This window comes from Harpegnathos saltator, unplaced genomic scaffold (genome assembly GCF_003227715.2).
Source record: "Harpegnathos saltator strain DR-91 unplaced genomic scaffold, Hsal_v8.6 scaffold217, whole genome shotgun sequence".
NCBI lineage: Eukaryota > Metazoa > Arthropoda > Insecta > Hymenoptera > Formicidae > Harpegnathos > Harpegnathos saltator.
This window is the reverse complement of record NW_020230003.1, coordinates 211,940-229,284: the sequence shown is the minus strand read 5'-3', so window position 1 is coordinate 229,284 and position 17,345 is coordinate 211,940.

Here is a 17,345-nt window from a genome sequence, read left to right as displayed (position 1 = left end):
AAACTTGTATTGTTGTGAGTTGAAAATTTTTGTTAGATGTCAACAAATGGAAATGGCGCCAATGACGCGGTTTGACGGTAACTACATTGACAGCTAGGGCCATCTATGGATAAATTCCGGTTTCATATTTACAGACCTGGTATATGTTAAAGGGTGTCCCAAAATTCACGCAAGAAGTAATTTTGATAGAAAACACAGGTTTATAATTAAAAATTATAAATTTTTATTGATTCATAAAGTATACAGTATAGGGTTATGTATGGAATAGCATATCGTGTAAACGGCCACAGCGAAGAGAATTTGTTGAATGGATTATGGAACAACAACCTGCTACTTTGGATGCTGATTTTTCGAACAAAATCATTTTCAGCGATGAGGCTCATTTTCATCTTGATGGCTTGGTTAATCGACAAAATTGTCGCATTTGGGGTTCAGAAAATCCACAAGTGATTGTTGAGAAACAAATGCATCCACAACGTGTCACTGTTTGGTGCGGATTTTGGCGGCTGGAGGCATCATCGGACCATTCTTCTTCAAAAATGCGACTGGTCAGGCAATAACAGTTAATGGTGCTCGCTATCGCGACATGATAAACCAGTTTCTTGTGCCTAAATTGCAAGATATGGATGTGGACGACATGTGGTTTCAACAAGGCGGTGCTACATGCCATTCAGCCCGAGAAACAATTCAATTACTGCATGAGTCATTTCCTGGTTGTGTAATTTCCCGTTTTGGTGATCAGATTTGGCCGCCCAGATCATGCGATTTAACGCCGTTGGACTTTTTTCTTTGGGGTTTTTTGAAGTCTAAGATTTATGCCAACAAGCCCACGACCACCCACGCTTTGAAGGAGGAAATTTCAACAAAAGAGTGCATATGTGCCAGCAAAGCCGTGGAGACCATTTACCCGATATGCTATTCCATACATAACCCTATATTGTATACTTTATGAATCAATAAAAAATTTACAATTTTTAATTATAGAACTGTGTTTTCTATCAAAATTACTTCTTGCGTGAATTTTGGGACACCCTTTACATTGGCTGCGTTCCGATATTCATTGCCACTGCCGTTATTATTCATATAAAGCCAGCGGCACACGATGCTTGTTTTCGTGCTGGATTGTTTGCTGAATTGCATTTCCGAAAATGGATGGAAATGCACCAATTGATGAATCTTCATAATTTTTTTTTCAATTCCTTGTATGTTGGATTAAATATTTTGTTTTTTTTTCTAATTTAATATAATATAATATTAATTTAATATAATAAAAGTTAATAAGTTAATATGCGTTATTGCAAGAAAACATAAACTACATAACAATTAGAACATAAACAAAACATAAAAAGTACATAACAAATAAGAAATATAGTGACATAATACTAGTTTGTCATATTTATTAGGCGCAAATCTCTTAATATTACTATTTTTGTAGTGAAAAATATAAAAAGAGTAGAATAAAATATTTTCAAATGTTACAAATTATTATTTTTTATAGAACAAATTTCCCAAGGAAATTTTATTTTTATCATTTTTGTTGAAAATAAAATTATAAAACCAAAGATATATGCACAGAGCGTGTACCATGGCGCTTTTTTACATTTTTTTGAAAGATAAGTTTCTGTACAGATATTACTGATTTTGAGCTACCATGAATATCATAAATGTTACAACAGTCTTCTGTACAGTGTTTAATTATTATAAAAAGTATAGAAGAGGCCCCACTTTCACTCCCATCACAAATTAGGTGTACAAATGAATAATCCAAATTATTTTAAGCAGTTATAAAATTAATTTTAAATTGAATAGATTTTCCCGCTCTTTTGTGATTATGCAATGTTGACATATAGCTATTAAAAAGAAATATAGTTCGGCGAAAGGCCCAACATAACTTTCAAAAGTATTCAGTTCAGTACAGTCGAAAATGGCAACAGATAAGGTGCATATCCGACACTGCATTCTTTACGAATTCCAACAAGGAAAAAATGCTGCAAGAGCGTGCGAATCAATTTGTTCCTTTCTTGGCGAACGTGTTGTATCGTACGATGTGTGCGCATTTTGGTTTAAGCGGTTTAAAAGCGGTAATTTCAGTCTAATCGACAAACAACGCCCTGAAGACCCTCCAAAGTGCGATAATGATGATTTGGAACAACTGCTCGTTGAGAATTCGGCACAAACACAAAAAGAGCTTGTAGAACAGTTGGGAGTAACGCAGCAAACGATTTCCAAACGCCTACATAAGATGGGAAAAATCCAGAAAGAAGGAAAATGGGTTCCGCATGAACTCACTGAAACCAACAAAAATCAACGAGTGGCAGCGTGTCTTTCTCTTCTCAATAAGCGTCGTCGAAGAAGCAGCGTCGAAAGTCTTTCTTGTGGAAAATCGTTACGGGCGATGAGAAATGGACACTCTATAACAATCCGAAACGCAGAAAGTCATGGGTAATCCCGACGAATCATCAAAATCGATCGCAAAACCCAATCGCTTCGGAAAAAAGATTCTTCTCTGCATTTAGTGGGATATCAAGGGCGTGCTTTATTATGAGTTGTTGGAACCGGGTGAAACAGTTACTGCGAACTGCTACCAACGTCAATTAATCTGCTTGAGTCAAGAATTGGAACGAAAACGCCCGTATACTGGCAAAGGAGAATGTCCAGTGAAATTGTTGCATGACAACGCCAGGCTTCCAATACAAAAGACACCATAATGAGTCTTGGCTGGGAGTCTTGCAGCACCCGGCGTATTCACCAGACATTGCTCCATCCGATTATCACTTGTTCCGGTCGATGCAACACGCCTTGTCCGATATGCACTTCCAATCAGTGGATGAAATCCGAAAATGGCTTGACGACTTTATCGTGTCCAAAAACGTAACATTTTTCCGAGATAGAATTCATCAACTGCCTGAAAGATGGCTTAAAGTTATAGAAAGCAACGGCGAATATTTTGATTGAACAATTTAATTTACTTTCTTTTAAAATAAACCTTGAATGTAGCTGAAAAAATTGGATTATTCATTTGTACACCTAATATTTTATTAGTTACACATGCCGATCCTCTTTACTAATTTTATCGCGCAGCAATGCATAATTAATATATGTTCTGGTTGTATGTATAATTTTATTTATAAATCTTATGAAAGAATTATGCATTACCTGATATGCATTATTTATTATCAATTTTAAGTAAGAAAATTACATAAATGTCCTTAGCGTCTCTTGACCATTGTCTCTTTTAACTTGCATATTATAAACTTCAATGCAGATTGAATGACATCAATTTGTGCTCACAGCAGCAACCTGAAAATATAAAACATGAAATATGAAATTATTACGTCCTGCGGACTCCGCGAATTCTAGATCCTTTTATAAATAGAGCGAATTAATTTTATGTTGCTCGCTACACTTTAAATATTATATTTAACAAACATGTTCCGCGACATCGTGCTCGAAGTGTCGGTATGTGATGTCATCGTGCTCGATCATTTCCTTTTTTGTTATCTTCCCCTAGACCAAAGTCCTCTAGTTGTTTATCAGGAAAATCCATTGAGTCACTTCCCGGACTGACCAGTCGATATCTGATTTCGTTAATCCTCACGAACTTACAACTTTTCCACGTCCCGTCATATTACCCAATAATTCTCACTAAACCTAACGAGATGACGAAATCTCCTATCGCCATAGATACCTCACCCTTTACATCAATGCAACGCAACTCCAAAATCCCACCTTTGGAGAAGTTCTAATAAACCTTGGACCCCTGACGCAGCTCTAAAACCCCACCTCCGAAAATGTTAACAACAAAGTTCTAATAGATGGACATAGACCTTAGACCCCTGACACAATTTCCACAAACCCATCCTCTCAACCGAGGTGACGTTTTAAGTAAAATGAAAAGGCTAGCACATTATTCGCCTGACCAGCATCCGAGTTAGAACCACAAGTTCGGCATCCAGAGATCTTTCTTTTGTCGTTTAATTTTTACACTCAGACATTTAGACATGGAGTTGGTCTAAACGTTCTTTCGAAGTTTAATTATTATCCGCTGCCTAAAAAAGAGAACGTAGTTGTGTGTAACATCGCCGTTGACGAATTGGAAGACCGAAAGCGACAGAACCAGCGTTGCACACCTACGCAGATCAGCAACATTTTCTTTTGGTTGCTCTCTCTCTCTCTCTCTCTCTCTCTCTCTCTCTCTCTCTCTCTCTCTCTCTCTCTCTCTCTCTCCCTCTCCCCCCCCTCTCTCTCTCTCTCTCTCTCTCTCTCTCCCTCTCCCTCTCCCTCTCCCTCTCCCTCTCGCTCTCCCTCTCGCTCTCGCTCTCGCTCTCGCTCTCGCTCTCCCTCTCGCTCTCCCTCTCGCTCTCCCTCTCGCTCTCCCTCTCGCTCTCCCTCTCGCTCTCCCTCTCGCTCTCCCTCTCGCTCTCGCTCTCCCTCTCCCTCTCCCTCTCCCTCTCGCTCTCGCTCTCCCCCTCCCCTCCCCTCCCCCTCCCCCTCCCCTCCCTCTCCCTCTCCCTCTCCCTCTCCCTCTCCCTCTCCCTCTCCTCTCTCTCTCTCTCTCTCTCTCTCTCTCTCTCTCTCTCTCTCTCTCTCTCTCTCTCTCTGCTTTGGAATCAGCAGTAAGTTTTACTTTCTTTATCTACCCTTCCTATAACCATTTTATTAATTCCCCTTATTATTGAAATCCAGTTTTAGTGGGTCATTATTACAACATTGGAATAACTATCGACAGCATTTTCCATACGCTCGAGTCGATTTTTGACACCAGAGATCCCGACCAACTAGCATCTCGGGTCCACTATCTCCGAGCGATAGTTAACATAGCGCTAGGAACCGACTACCACCCAGATCCTACGCTCCTACCCCCTTACCTTCCCTCTCATTTTCTTCCGGGTACTCTTTCCTCTTCTCCTACACGCGCGTCCACTTCTTCTATCCCTTCGATATCCTATTCCCCAGTTTCTTTCTCGGAACTACTCACTCCTCTAAATTCACCTGACCGCTCTCGTTCCCCTTCACCTGACTACTAATGTGTATTCCTTCCCTTTCCTTGTTCTCTCCATTTTTTCTTTCCTCTCACACAAATAGACACACATACACATACCATCATTTGCATAACCATAAATTGTCATATTTTAAGCCGCGTCGTTATATAATTTTGTTTATCATCTGTATTTTAATAAATTTGTTAAATATCTAATTTTCCATTAATTAATTTCAAAATCAGCCCACCTTCCAACAGTCGACTCATGGTCCTATCTCCGGTAAAGGGATTCGCGTCCCTAACCGAAAAACGGACCGCTCGTCGTATGTCAGCGAGCGAGTAAAGGGGCCCGTCGGATTCCTGACCCGTTCTCTACGCGTGTACGAACGAGGTTCGCTTTTACCGCGAACGGAAAAGTGGCGCTCCTCCTCTAGGACGTAACAAAATAATATATTCTTGTTTTGGGTAAGAATATACAGTGTTCAATTTTAAAGTTTACAGTAATATATTTCACAAACCAATAATTTTATTGAAAAATGTTTCAAACAAAAGTTGTAGAGATCAGAGGGGGATATCTGAAGGTGGCCTTGGCATGACATTGGATTGTTGTTTGAAGATCACGTAAAGGTGAACTTTAAATTCTAAATAGAACATTCCATCTTTTATTGCATATTTTTGTAGTCCTTGTCGAAATGTTTTCAAAACACTACGTACTTTTGTCTTTTGCGTAAGCCATTCTCAAGATATGAAGCTTCAAAGTTGACATAAAGCCGGCATTCGCATTATCCGATGTACACCGAGGAGAAGTTGCTCGATCGGATTTGTACATCATAGTGGCTCTAAAAAAGGCCGATTTTGTGTGTGTGTATATGTGTGTGTGTGGGAGGGGGAAGCTCATTTATCATAGATGTTCGAAAACGCTACCATCGACAGCTCGGCACACTCAAACTCGCTTTTCGAAACTTTCGACGAGTTTCAGAAGAACGTTTGCTGAAATCGCTCGGCATGCATATCTGATGCGATCCATCATATCCCGCGCATATGCCGCGTCGTTGGCAGTTGACGGAACACTTTAAAAAATCCGGAGGAGTAAGGTCGGGTGATCTTGGTGGCCAACAACCTAGACCATCTCGAGCAATCCATCGATGAGGCAAAATAGCATCGAAGTGATTCTCGAAGGAAAGTAAATGATGATGTACAAATTCGACCGAACAACCTCCCTGCGGTGTACATCGGGTAATGCGAATGGTGGCGGTATGTCAACTTTGAAGCTTCATATCTTGGGAATGGCTTATGAAAAAGACAAAAATAGGTAGTGCCTTGAAAACAACTCGACAAGGGCTACAAGAATATGCAATAAAAATGGCGATCATATTTAGGATTTTAAAGTTGACTTTTACGTGCCTTCAATCGACCAAATTCGATTTCACAAGTATATATAGTCTGTAAAGTAAGAGCGTGTACGGCATAAATGGCAGTTGGCTTCAAATATCGTCCTAGTTTTTTTGTGAGCCAATAGATGAAATCTTTGTCGTGAATGCTTTGTCACAAAAGATTCAGTTGGCGTTGAACTCTAACCTGAGAAACACGTTAACCGCCATGAGTGCCGCATACGCGTCGCGCTGTGTTCCTTTGTTCCCACCCCAAAAGACCAAAAATGTCATATGTAGTGGCTGCTATATACATGGGAAAGTCAAAATCGTTCGTCGCTAAGTGGGTTCAGCGATATAAGAAGATCAAAAATGTCGATGACTTGCCAGAATGTGGCTCGATAGGCAAAGTGACGCCGAATATGGAAAAAAAATTGTGAATTTGTTTAAGCGGAACCCGATCTTAATGCTTAAAATTTATGAGAAGTGTTTGTTGCCGACTGCTGAACGATGCTTCATAAAAAAAACGAGGACTGAATCTTACAGGAAGACAACGACCCAAAACACCGGAGCAAGCTTTGCACCGAGTGGAAAGAGCAGTCTGGCATCGTCACACTTGATTGGCCATCGCAGTCGCCAGATGCAAATCCCATTGAAAATGTGTGGGCATATCTCAAGCACAAGCTTCGAGGAAAAAGAGTGTGCACTTTGAAGCAGCTGACACGACAAATTCGTCTCATTTGGAGGTCTTTACCGAACGAATACGCAGTCAACTTAGTGGAAAGTATGCCTCGGAGATGCCAGGCAATGATCAATGCCGGTGGTGACTGGACTCATTATTAATGGTGTAGCATTTTTCTTTTCATGGAATATAACAAATCCATGTACTTAAAAATCATTAAAAATAAATTTTCCTATACATTAACCCGTGCACGCTTTTACTTTACAGACTGTAAATATAAAATGAATGTATTATAATATAACAAACTAAGGTTAATAAGACCTTTTATCCCAATTTTTATATTTATTTTACATATTTTTTATATTTTTTTCATATACTTTATATTTTGCTCCTACATATATGTCTACAAACATATATTTATTAGATAAATCGGAAAGTTCCGTCTATCTAGCAACAAATAGCTATAGCTAGAACTGTCGTTAACTTTTAATGTCTAAACGAAACTAATGGTTTATTTTGACATCTGTCAATAACATTCAGTATACAGGGTGTCCCATTTAATCTGACAAATCGTAATATCTGGAAAACTACATGTCGGATCAAAAAAAGTGGGTAATGAAATTTGTTCGTCTCGAAGGGGAACATCCAATGATATCAAACTCGACCTCCCACCCCACTCCCGAGGGGTGGGGGTGGGGGGCAACTTTAAAATCTTAAATGGGAACCCCCATTTTTTATTGCAGATTCGGATTCTACGCCACAAAATACGTAAGTTTCGTTCGAAACTTTTTTTCTTATTCGTGATAGATGGCGCTGTAATCGCAAAAAATTAGATTTTTTACAATTCTCCAGAAATGATCATTGGATTGGAAAATAAAAAAATACCTGTTCAATATTTTTTAAAATATTTTTAAAAAACATAATAACAGTTATTCCCCCCATCCCCTCGTGGTAGGGTGGGTGGTAACGTTCAAATCTCAAATGAGAACCCACATTTTTCATTGCAGAATTAGATTTTACGTGAAGTTTTTATGGAAACCATTTTTTTATTCGTGATAGATAGCGTTGAATTTTTCCGAGAAACTACTTTTAGCGTTACCCAGGAACAACGACGAGGACGTAGTAGCTTTCTGTCCCTTCGGGGGGATGGTGAGAGGCGAGGGGACTCACCTAAAACAAGCACCCCGATGGTGAGAGGCGAGGAGACTCACCTAAAACGAGTACCTAAAACGAGCAAATTCTGCTTGCTAGGCAACAAAGAAAGGGGTTTTTACATTGTATCATCACTGCGAATGAATAATGGATTTATTTTGACAACATCAAACGTCGAAAAACTATTTGCGATCCCGGCCAACCCTCAATATCGACGCCAAAGCGGAATATCCACGGAAAGAAGGTAATGCTCTATATTTGGTGGGATCAGAAGAGTATGCTGTACCATGAGCTGTTGAAAAGTTGTCAAACAGTTATAAGGGATCTCTACAGAGAACAAATGATCCGTTTGAACCGAGCATTGCATGAAAAACAAATAGAATATGAAACGAGACAGCATAAAGTGATTTTGCTTCATGCTCAGCCTAACGTCACAAAATCTGTCAAGGAAACGTTAGAAGCACTTCGCTAGGAAGTGTTTCCCCATGCGGCTTATTTACCAGACTGTACTCCTTCCGACTACCACTTGTTTCGGTCGATGGCATACGCACTTGCAGACGAATACTTCATTTTTATGAAGACGTCGAAAAATGGGTTTCTGACTGGATAGCCTCCAGAGATGAGTCATTCCTTCGTGGCGGAATTCGCTTACTGACTGAAAGATGGAAAAAAGTCAACGCTAACGATGGACAATATTTTGATTGATGTACTTTTTCATTTTGTTTCTTAAATAAAGATATATGTCTTGCAAAAAAATGGACGGAACTTTCCGATTGACCTAATAATTTGATAATTGTAGTACAAATATAGCGATTCTTGACAGTCGACGTAAGCCAGAGTGAGAAAAAAGTAGAAGCAAAGCAACTTTCTCTCTCAGTCATAAACTGCCAACTCCCGGCTTCAGTTTTTAGAATAAATGCTTGGTCTAGGTATATATATCGTTGCGACAGACCCAAAGTCCGTAAATAGAGGAACAGGACAAAGTTAGGTCCTCTCATCCACTTCACCCGGTCACCCGGGCCCGAAAATGGTGGCGACCGTGGCTCAGCCAGCTGATTAATCATATATCATCAGGTCAAAAATTATTTTCGTTTCTTTCCAACTTTTTGTACTACAGTCGGCATTATAATTGTTTTTCTTCTGAAAATTCTCACTGGTATTTTGGAATATGTTCAAACTATATTTTGATTACTTCTGACTACATCTTAAACTATGTTTTGATTACTTCTGACTACATCTTAAACTATGTTTTGATTACTCTGATCACTCACACAACTAAACCATAACACTGCACGTATATTACGTACATCAAAACAGATTCTCTGGCTCTAAAATGGCGGCCGTGAGAGGACCTGACTTTGATTCGTTCCTCTATTTACGGACTTTGCGACAGATCAAGGTCCGTAGATAAAGGGACGTCATAAGGTAAGGTCCTCTCATTCACTACACACGGGCTGCGTCCCGATATTCATTGCCAGCGCTGAAATTCTATAGTATACGTGACACAAACTATATATTTTCAGTACTAGCAGTGAATTTCGGAACGCAGCCACGGTTTGCCTCGAAAATGGCGGCGACCATGACTCAGTACTACGTATACCAACACAGATTTTCTGGCTCGAAAATGGCGGCTGTGAGAAGACCTTTCCTTGTCCCGTTTCTTTCTCTACGGACCTTGGTTAGAACGGCTGCACACAGGATGCGTCACGTTCGTCGCGCGGCGGAAGTTGGTTAGGGAATATCGCAATAACCAATGAACATCTCATATGTCGCATGTTTCGAAAATACTATTTCCGAGTAAACAAGATGCTGAATGACTACCGTAGTGTTCCCCATCCAATTTTCGCCTTGCAGCGAACGTGACGCGTCCTTTGTGAAACCCGCCATATTCAGCAGTGCAGCTGAGACGAATAGACCCATAGCGTCATATTCAACTGTGTGAATATATTGTATAGAATTGAGTCGAGTCTCTGCAAGTCATTTTAATAATATATTTTAGAGTAAGTACATAGAGTTTAGTTACATTTTATTTGTAATATATGATTGATGATATACACAGATATCTATATTATACTAGATCGCTAACTTCTCAAAAGAAGTGTGTCGAGCCGTTTTCTGGTTCGGCCATGACGCCTCTCAGAACATGGCGGCTGTGCGTGTTTGTAGTATGTACATGAGTACTCAGTGCATATACTATTGCATACGCACTATTGCTATAGGATTGCTATAGCGATAGGTATCGATACGCCGGGTCTCACATACTACACACGCACCAGGTACTCACGTATACACTACAAACACGCACTGCCATTATGTTCTAAGAGATGTCATGGCGGATTCGACAGACGGCTCGACACACTTCTTTTGAGATGTGAACGATTTAGTTGTAGGAAATTTTTACTTGTTTAAATATCCTTATTACATACAGGATGTCCCGGGAGGAAAAGTCAATATTTCGTAGGGGTATAGAATAAGGTAATATAAGGCAAAAATGTTATATAAACATGATGTCGTTTATTACTGGTTTCCGAGATACAGCTATGTTAAATTATACATCGGAATTGTCTAATATGAGTTGAAGTTTACTACAATTACATTGTAGTACATCTATCATAACAAATTTTTTAATATTTCGCCCCGTACTTCGATGCATTTGTCACATCTTGTGAGAACGTAGCGGGTTGCGCACCGGTGGGCATCTTTGTGGCCTCTAATTTGGTCAATAGCGGCTATTACACGTGCAATAAGTTTACCCTGTGTATTCACTTTAGTTTTATATATCTCGCACTTTAACCAACCCCACAAGCAGAAATCCAAGGGAATTAGGTCGGGTGATCTTAGCTATCACTATGTTTGATACAGAAGTGAATATGTTATTAGTATTAGGTGAATGCCAAAAGAATTATCAGCGTGCAGCGGTAATGTTTCTTGAACGTTATGGGATTAAAAAATCGCACGTGTCATTTTTTAGTGTCATCTTTTTTTATTGTCAGTTGTTGTTTACGCAATTTACCATGTTCACGAAGCCTATTTTCTACATTAAAAAATGATACGTGCGATTTTTTAATCCCATAACGTTCAAAAAACATTACTGCTGCACGCTGACAATTCTTTTGGCATTCACCTAATACTAATAACTAATACTAATAACATATTCACTTCTGTAAAAACATAATGATAGCTATGATTTTCACGATGCTAACTTTTTGAATAGTAACATATAACTAACAAGATTTTCATGAATAGATGAATTGACCTCAATGAATGTATGAATGTTTGTTTACGTTTGAATCACCCATGAAAGACAAGGACGCGATGCTTTTACGTTTCCTGTAACTTCGAAACTTTACACCGTCATATCTTTTAACAGAAACATCGGACAAAAAATATTTTGAACAAAATGTACTTTTTTTTACCGTAGAACCCAACCATCTAATATTTTATAGGGGGTTCCGTTTGAAATTGCAAAGTTACCCGCTGCCCCCCTGTAAGGGGGGCAAGGAATAATTTAATATTTATGTAGTTAGAAAGGTCTCTCGAATATATAAAACTTTCTAATGGACAACTTTTTGATTTAACAAATAGTTTCCGAAATATTCAGTTGTTAAGAGTTATGTAGTCACCCTGTGTATAAGATACAATATTTTATATATATAATTGTATAATATAATATTATATATATATAAAATACAATATACAAGGTGTTTTATTTTCAGTGATATGGTCGATTATTTCGCAAATCGATGATTTTATTGAAAATTTTTCGAACGAAAGTTGCATGGCTTGTAGCGGGGCCACATGATGGAAATGTGGACTTGACCTTGAGTAACCTTGTCAAAATCAAGTTGAGGTCGTTAATTTTTTCTAAATGGAAACCCTTATTTTTTGTTACATATTCTTGTAGCTTTTCTGGAGAGCTTTCCAAAGCGCTATAATAAAGTTATGTTTCATTGAGTACTTTCCGAGTTATGAAGCTTGAAAATTAAGGCAAGACCGATCACTGATCTAACAAGACTTATCAACGGCTAAAGACATATTCGAATTGATTGCCTTAGTTGGCCGGATCAGTGATCGATCTTGCCTTAACTTTCAAGTCTCATAACTCGGAAAGTACTTAATGAATCGTAACTTTATTATAGTGTTTTAGAAAGCTCTCGAGATAAGCTATAAGAATATGTAATAAAAAGTGTAAAAGTGTAAAAAGTGAATATGTAATAAAAGAGATTTCTATTTAAAAAAACATTATTGACTTTGACCTGATTTTGACACGGTCACTCAAGGTCAAGTTCACATTTCCATCATGTGTCCCCCTTCAAGCCATGTAACTTCCGTTCGAAACATTTTTCAATAAAATCATCGATTCGCGAGATAATCGACCATATCAATAAAACATCCTGTATATTATAAATTTGAATTTATTATTACTACTTTTTCTAACTATATATAAAATTAGATTCTTATCTAGCTATTTATGCAATATATATTGCATAAATAGCAATAATTATATTATATTTAAAAAATTTAATATATTAGGTATGTGAATTAATTCGGTCTGTTTTTTTCTTCCAAAAGAAGACTTTAGTATGAAAAAACATGAAAAAGTATGCTAATCAAAGTATTTGCCATCGCTTGCTATTATTTTTTCCCATCTGTCTGGCAGTTGTTGCATTCCGTGACGGAAAAACGACTCGTCCTTCGAAGCAATCCATTCATTGAGCCATTTCTCTATTTCTTCATAATTGTTGAAATGCAGGTCTGAAACCCCGTGTGCCATCGATCTGAGCAAGTGATAATCGGATGGAGCAATGTCTGGTGAATATGGCGGGTGAAGTAAAACGTCCCAGCCAAGTGCTTCCAAGGTGGCCTTCACAATCTTTCCAATATGTGGCCGAGCTTATCGTGCTGGAAGATCACTTTGTCGTGTGTCTTTGCATATTCCGGCCGCTTATTCTTCAATGCGTTGTTTAACCCTTTAACTGCTACGGTCGAGATAACTCGAGTGTGGAAAAAAATGGCGGCCTTGCTACAATGCCACTAGGCATTGTCATGTATGTTCAAATACTATATTGACACAAAGAAAACGAAAAGAGAGCCGGTATATGTGTACATATTTGCATGATCTTATATCATTATAAAATATTTCATAATTGTAAAAATAACTCAGCAAAGAGAGTCATACTGGTCATTTAATATCTCAGCAGTTAAAGGGTTAAACGGATAAATTGTTGTTGGTAAAGTTCGGCAGTGATGATTTGGCTCTGTTTTAATAGTTCATGATACACTACACCCTTCTAGTCCCACCATATACAGAGCATTACTTTCTTGCCGTGAATATTCGGCTTTGGTATCGATGTAAATGGTTTTCCTGGGTCGCTAATGGATTTCCTTCGTTTGGAATTATCGAAATATATCCACTTTTCGTCTCCAGTCACAATACGATGCAAAAACCTTTTCTTTTTTGCCTGGCAAGCAAGATTTCAGACATGGCTTTTCGCCTCTCGATGTCTCTTTCTTTCAGTTCGTATGGCACCTATCTTCCTTCTTTGTAAACCTTTGCCATGGCTGCCAAACGCACAGAAATTGTTGATCGATCAACATTCAAGAATTGCGCGAGCTCATGTTGCAATTGACACGGATCTTCATCGATTAACGCCTGCAATTCCTTGTCCTCGAACTTCTTCGGCTGACCTGGAGGAGGTTTGTCATCGACACTGAAATCGTCACTTTTGAAACGTCGAATTCACGCATTCTCTGCATGATTTATCGGTGGGAGCACTTTCATCATAAGCTTCTACGAGCATTCGATGAGTTTCAGCGACTGTTTTCTTCAAATGAAGACAGAAAACTTCCCGGAAATGATGCTTTTTTGGCTCGAATGTCGACATTTTCGAATCAGATGAACACGATGTTATTGTTACAAACCCAAACGTTTATCAACTGAATATTATTGCCAGATATCAAAACTAAAAAATAAAGCCTTTTGCAGATATTAGAGGTTAGAAAATTACATAGTACAGCAATTGACCACCAGATGGACAGAATTAATTCACACCTAATATATATATTTATTTGCATTTGTTTCAAATTTTACATTTACACTGTAACACAAGGGCCGGTATTCATAGCCAGATCTTATATTTAAAACCATCTTAAGTTCACTTCCCAGACAGCACCGGACATCCAATGGATATACGTTTCACGTCCAATTTATGTCCGATTTACGTCCATGGACATAAATTGGACGTAACAAGGATGTCCTTATTTGACATCGGACCTATAGGACGTCCGATGTACGTCTATCGGACGTCCATGTCCGAAGTTGTGACAAACATACGTCCTATGGACGTCTTTTGTAAAAAATGGACATATAACAAACGTCCAGTGGACATCCGTGTATAATCTGGGTTTTAGATATCCCATAGCGAACCCAGATAACACACGGACATCCAGTAGACGTTCGAATTTGAACTTCGGGACGTCCATAAGACGTCCAAAAAATCCGATGGACGTTCATAGGACATCCATAGGATGTCCGTTTTTCACAATTCTGGGTGTCCACAGAATATCCAAACTGAGGATTTAAAATGGACATCAATTTCAATTCTCCACTATTCGTAATTATAAGCAAAATAAACATTCAAATATACGTAAAGGAAAGGTTTACCAACAACAATAAAATTCTGAAATGCAAAAGATATTATTTATTTTTATATCAATATATAAAATTTAATTTCAAAATTATTAAATTAACAAAAGTTAGGGCACTATTATAGTAATATATTCTTGATAGTAAATAAAGTAAAAACGTCTAATATTATTTTTTTCTTTCGACAAATAGTTAGATATCGTAAGTCAAATGTTGAAAAAGTTACCAAGTTTTCCTTAAATATTTCAAAAAATATTAGACAAATAAAAAATGTTTCAGACACAAGTTGTTAAAATTAATTGGTAGAAAAAAAAATATAATAAAAAATTGGACTTTCTATTTAACAAAATTAAGTTGACCTTGAACTGACCTTGAAAATGCCCTCCAAATAAAAAAACTGATAATGCCATTCTCTGTCCCCTTTGAAATCATGGAACACATGTTTTAACTATTTTAATATCTTTCATAGTTTTCGAGATTTTTTACCTGTTACGTTTGAAATTTAGCATCCTATATACAGGGTGAGGGATTATAAGTTTATAACCCTAAATGTGAAGGTAGATTGGGTTAAGACAAACATAAAAGTCCCATACCGTTTTGCGAGATTCGCAATAATTATCGAGTTATTAATGACAGAAATCTGAGGAATGGGAGCGCGCCAACATAGATGATTGGAGAAGCGTTGCAGCTACTCAAGCCACAGCGCGGCCCACTCGACCCAGCAACTGTTGCCGGTGCGCGGCGAGGGGAAGGACAATGCGCCGCTATTCGTTGTTTTATCTTGCCGGACCTACGTCTCGCCGTACGCCGCTAACAGTTGCTGGGTCGAGTGGGCCGTGCTGTGGCCTGAGTAGCTGCAACGCTTCTCCAATCATCTATGTTGGCACGCTCCCATTCCTCAGACTTCTGTCATTAATAACTCGATAATTATTGCGAATCTCGCAAAACGATATGGAACTTTTATGTGTGTCTTAACCCAATCTACCCTCACACTTCAGGTTGTAAACTTATGAACCCCCACCCTGTATACAGGGTGCACGATTTATCTGAAGACATTGAAATATCTCGAGAACTATGCATTGAATAAAAAAAGTGGTTAATGAAAGTTGTTAGTCTCGAAGGGGGACATCCAATGATACCAAACTCGACCTCCCACCCCACCCGCTGGGGGTGGGGGTTGGGGGCAACTTTGAAATCTTAAATGGAAACCCCCATTTTTTATTGCGGATAGATACGGATTCTACGCCACAAAATACGTAAATTTTGTTCGAAACTTTTTTTTTATTCGTGATAGATGGCGCTGTAATCACAAAAAATTATATTTTCCGCAATTCTCCAGAAATGATCATTGGATTGAGAAATAAAAAAATACCTGTTCAATATTTTTAAAGAACATAATAAAAGAACATAATAAATAATAATAATAATAATAATAATAATAATTTTTAAAGAACATAATAAAAGAACATAATAAAAGTGAGCTCTGACCGCATTGCACTGCCTTTTATAATAAGCCGTAGTTCGCCATACACCCACAGTAGTGCGTCGAGCAGTTCCTTCTTCGATTCGGGTTCCCATTGGAGATTTGAATGTTACCACCCACCCTACCCCGAGAGGATGGGGGGGGGATAACTTTTATTATGTTCTTTAAAAATATTGAACAGGTATTTTTTATTTCTCAATCCAATGATCATTTCTGGAGAATTGCGGAAAATATAATTTTTTGCGATTACAGCGCCATCTATCACGAATCAAAAAAAAAGTTTCGGACAAAATTTACGTATTTTGTGGCGTAGAATCCGTATCTGCAATAAAAAATGGGGGTTTCCATTTAAGATTTCAAAGTTGCCCCAAACCCCCACCTCCAGGGGGTGGGGTGGGAGGTCGAGTTTGGTATCATTGGATGTCCCCTTTCGAGACTAACAACTTTCATTAACCACTTTTTTTTATCCAATGCATAGTTCTCGAGATATTTCAATGTCTTCAGATAAATCGTGCACCCTGTATATATACAAACGAAATCTAAATAAGCCTTAAAACATACTTAGTGCGCATTAGTGCGAGCAATCAAATTCACTATAAAAATTTTTGGATAATGACCATTGACGTCCAACATTGGGCATCCTATGGATGTCCTAATATGGATGTTTTGATAAGTCCAAAATCGGATATACGATGGACGTCATTTCACGTTCATGGACGTATGGACGTAAAATGGATATAAAATGGATGTCCATAGGGGACATCTTATGCTATCTGGGAATGAAATGATTTGTACAGCTTCTGAAGATAAACTTAAGACAGTTTTAAATATAGGATCCGACTATGAATACCGGCCTATGTGGTTTTAACCTTTTCGTTTTACTAGCTGCGCAACTAAGTTTCCGGGTTTTTTTGATCAATGAAAAATAGAAAATTTTAAGAGAAATACAAAAAATGGTTTATTCAAAGTATCGTCCCTCGCTAGCTACACATTTTTGCCATTTCTCTGGCAATACATGAATACTACGACGA